Raw genomic sequence first — 5,080 nt, forward strand, 5'->3', positions numbered from 1 at the left:
TGAAACTCTGAAAATGTCTCATATCTCCCCCCATATGTATTTCCCTATATACAAGTTATTTTTTTATTTTATTAAACTGCAGGGATAATTTGAATTAGGACTATAATCTTTTGCTTATTCCACTTGAGCGATCCCTAGAGTTGGCAAATTCCTAACATTAAATGATTTTTTTTTCTCATTGACTTTATTTGTGTGGGTCTAACACACCTTTCCACAGTTAAAAAGATAACAGAACTACAGAAGCTGACACAGAGTCTTCAAGAGATCCTTATCTCTCCTGTGGTAATATGATTCCGCTGTGTGACCACCACTCCGGGAACCTTACCTCAAACCCACATATCAACAAGATACTGGATCTTGAATAACAAATGAGGGAAATGAGAGTGAAAAGCAGAGAAAGCGTTCTCTTCAGTAATAGAAAATCGCTCCTCTGGAGAAGCCTGCCCCCTGTGAGCCCGGTACTCCCCTACGGGCCATCCCCTTTAATTTTGAGAAAAGCTTCCGTTCACTGTTTCTCTCAGAAGTCAAGGTCACTTCACAGAGACAATTTATGATCTCATATTCTTCTGGCTCTTCCTTACTGCCTTGCAATCCTAGCTGAGCCATGAGGGCAAATGCTGTGACACGGGGGGTCCCCAGGCCTTCCACTGTGTTACAATTCGGGAAGTCTGTTCTCTCCTCTCAGCTCTTCTGTCTGCTCTCTAACACTATTCCTTTTAACTTCCTTTTCCTTCCTCTTCTGAAAGTTATGATTTAAGAGTGTAGACCTACAGGGAAAGCATGCAAAGTTTTACAGTATTTCACCGAGATTTAAAAGAGCCAGGAATTCATGTGTTGTTGTTTCCTCAAGTGAAAGCAAACTTAAATCCAAATGATGGGACAAAAAGAATACTCCTCTAGAGATTCTAGCTTGACAGCATACAGTTAACATTATCACATTTCTTTATTAACAACTCCTTCGATTAAATAATAAAATTAATTAGCTCTTTGAAGGAAAAGTGACTGGAGTATAGATCAAAGCATTAAGACTTCTTGAATGTTTCCAGTTGATTGAATTCCAGTTTTCAGAACACATTCCATGCTTTCTATGGCAATCTAGCAATTTGTTATCAAATAGTGTTAATACACGAATGTTCTAATCCAGAATCAATTTATGGAACATGTCAGATTCCTGGACACACTATCATTGATCTAATTAAAACAAAGCTGGCCTGAGATACAAACTTGTATCATAAAACTGGGGTTTGGAGTATGGGGAACATTTCTGTTTATGAATCAGATATCTGGTCGTGGCCTTACATGGACTGAAGTTCTAATGAGACAGCATTTCTTCCATATTATATTGCATTTTTTTTAATCATTGAAGCAATTTGCAGTGTAGTTAAAGGACAGCCATACTAAGTAATATATTTCTTGATGTGGGATCATGGGAAAGTATATGCAAGCGCTTAATAGGCAATGTCAAGGAAGCTAAAATAGTAATACATTTTCTTTCTTTCTTTCTTTTTTAATTTTAGAGAGAGTGAGAGAGCAAGAGGGAGAACAGGGGAGGGGGGCAGAGGGACAGAGAGAGAGAATCTTAAGCAGGATCCACCCTCAGGGCAGAGCCTGACACAGGGCTCAATCTCATGACCCTGGGATCTTGACCTGCTCTGAAACCAAGAGTCAGAGACACAACCAACTGAGGCACCCAGGTGCCTCGGAATCGTGCATTTTCTGTGAAGTGACTCCATCCATACACTTCTCCCTACTAATCCCGGTAGATGGAATTCTTCCCAATATGTGGCAATTTTTATGCCTTCTTAAGGAATTACTGAAAAGTATCATCCTACCAGTTCTAGTTATGGAAGGGTGGGGAAAATCTGTCTGGAAAAGCCAACATCAGTGTCCTTACACCTTTATCCTTGTGTTCTCTCCTCTTCTCTAAAGACTTAAATATTACATAGCATTTGTTAGTTTTCACTGGGAATGTGAAGGTAGAGCATACGCTTAAAAAAATACTATTCTCAAAAGAAAGTACTATAAAGCAATGTAAACCCAGTCAAGGCAGGAGGCAGTAAGTGACTCCCAAACCCAACACAGGTAAGGCATTGCCAATAGAGTGTATTTGGCCATGAACAAGGGACGTTGCTTAAAATGTCCAGTGCATTAGCAAAACATATCCCAGTTGTGTCAAAGGGAAATGTAAAAGGCATTAAACTTTTCTAATGAAAGTAAGTAAAAAATCCATTTTTAAAAATTTTTTCATACTGTATTTTCATAGGACAGGCAGAGGAGCTCAAAAAAAAAAATAAGATGTGTAGTTGGAAAATGAAGTGATCATTTAAGAAGCTTATCGTATTTTAGACTTGTCATTTCCATTGAAGTGAAAGTAAACATGAAACATATGGTTCAGGTTAAGAGGTTACAGGGAAACAAATTCAAAGTCTTAAGGCCAAAGTCTTCATAGCCAAAGGCTTGTTGAGTTCCGTCGAATTCGAAATCCTATTTAAAAGGATTGAAAATCCAAAGGGGGCGTTAGAGGCAGATCGTTCAGGTCACAAAACTCAGAAAAGAACCCTCCTACTGAAGCATTCTCCAAAATGTCCCAATACCTGGTCACCACCTGAGTGTGCATGGATGAGGCGCCGTTGACTCCCAGAGCGAGGCACCGTTGACTCCCAGAGCACTGGAATTTTTGGTCTGCCAGAGCTGCTGGGGATCATCCTGGGAGCCAAATGGCTGGAGGATGGAAAGCAAAAGTAGCCTGGGGTAGTAGATGCTAGAGACCCAATAGTGCCTGCCCACAGCCTGTGGTGAATAAGGGTTTGGAGTTCATTCCACTCTCAGTGGGAGCCCACTCTGGGTTTTAAGCTGGGACGGGTGTGTGGAGAGCAACATGGTTCTGCTTGCGTTTTAAGAAAATTGATCTTGGTGCAATGGGGAGAAGCGATTGGAATGGGACAGGTTTATAAGTTAAATGACCACTTAGGAATCCATTCTGTAGACCAGACCACAGGCACTGGGTCCTTGGAACAGATAACAGGAAGAAGGGGAGGAAGATGTAAGGCTCAAAGCACAGGGATGACTTTTAGATCAGACATAGAGGGTGAGGGCACAAGAAGATACAGAGATAAATCCCAGATTGCAACTTGAGTTTCTGCCTGGGCAGTAATGCCACTTACTGAGATGAGAGCCATGCCGGGTGGGTGCATGGGAGTGAGAACTAAAAGTGAAGGCACATGTTTGGACGTGCTAATCAGAAATGACTATGGATAATAAAAGAAGGCCAGCTAATATTACCATGAGCTTTACCACGTGCCAGGCTGAGTTTTAATCGGTTTGAATTTACAGATTTACCCTTACAAGAACTTTGTGACTGGTCCTATCCCCATTTACCCAATGAGAAAACCGAAACCTAAGATGGTCCAATGTCACACTGCCAGGGTGTGGTGAAACCCGAATGCAACCCTGTGAGATCTGATTCCAGAATCGTTTTTAAATGCTGTATGTACACCACCTCTCCAATTGCTGCATTATTTAGATAAGTAAGCAACGGTATGAATAATTTTGAAATTCAGAAGAGAAGGCTGTACTGCAGACATAAACTTAGAGGCCATAATTATGAGACCAGTTCGATGGAGCAGTGACAACACTCTGCATCCTGGGGCGGAAAGACAAGAATGTGGAGGCGCAATCCAGGAGACAAAGCCTCACTAAAGATGTGAACCACTCCTAACAGCATGCCGATGGGGGTGGGATTGGGGGTTTCTTGGTAAATTTCAGATCTGACTCTATTTATTTATATATTTGTTTGCTTGTTTATCTGTTTAAACAATGAAGGAGGCAAGTCTGTCAATTGAGAAAACAGGGTGAAAGAGAGATAGGGTGAGATGAGAAGCAAACCAGACTCTGTTTTGGTACCACTCCCTTTAGGGATGTGATTTAAGAGGTCACAGTTCCCTGAGATGTCATAGCAGTGATACAATCGTTTTCCCTGCACACACACACACACACACACACACACACATCTACAATATTACAGCATCTAGTGAGTGGCTGTAGTAGTAGTGAGAAGCACAGGATTGTCAACTATATAAAGTAACACAGAAAAGTCAAGAAAGTAATTTTTTTAAATATTTTTTTCTAAATGTTTATTTATTTTTAAGAGAGAAAGAGTAAGCAGAGGAGGAGCAGAGAGAGAGAGAGGGAGACAGAGGATCCAAAGGGGGCTCTGCACTGACAGCAGAAAGCCCCATGCAGGGCTTGATCTCACCAACTGTGAGATCATGACCTGAGCCAAAGTCACGCAATTACCAGCTGAGCCACTCAGGTGCTCCAATACCTTTTTTATTTTAGTTTATTTTTTCCCCAATACCTTTTTTTAGATAGAGAGCATGAGTGGGATAGAGGAAAAGAGAAAGAGAGAGAGAGAGAGAGAGAGAGAGAGAGAGAGAATCTTAAGCAGGATCCAAGCTCCATGGAGTGCCACTGGGACTTGATTCCATGACCCTGGGACCATGACCTGAGCCGAAATCAAGAGTAGGATGTTCAACTGAATGAGCCACACAGGTGCCTCTTGTACTTTAAAAAGGAGTGTTAATAAATTTTAAACAATGCAACTCTGGAAAATCAGGTTTTTCCTGCAGCTGTGAGTACAGTATCACTGGCTGAAAAATGAAAAGAACTTTCCCATCATAGAACTCGTTCTTTTACTTTCTTCTTCCTGAATATTTATATCCAGAGGCACAGAGAGGGTTCACTAACTGCTCAGGCTTTCCTGGAGAAGGCTTGCCTCAACTCCCCTATGTCTTTCAAAAATAATTGTATCCCACATGCTCATCTTTTTCCTCTATGTTTTTATTCTCTAAATATATTTAATTAGCTAGCCTGGAAGAATATTATTTGCAAAGATCTACTGGTACTATCCACCCTTCATCACCATATTAAGAATTATAAACGGCACATATCAGTTCTTATGATCTTATCACCTCCTATATGTCAAATTTAATCATCCTGAAGCATTGAGGTCACTAGGGCCTCTTGTGTATCCATATAGGCATAGGTGTGCACGAAGAAGCACAGCAATGTTATTTCTACG

The sequence above is a fragment of the Crocuta crocuta genome, unplaced genomic scaffold (assembly GCF_008692635.1).
Source record: "Crocuta crocuta isolate KB4526 unplaced genomic scaffold, BGI_CrCroc_1.0 scaffold32, whole genome shotgun sequence".
In the NCBI taxonomy this organism is placed as follows: domain Eukaryota; kingdom Metazoa; phylum Chordata; class Mammalia; order Carnivora; family Hyaenidae; genus Crocuta; species Crocuta crocuta.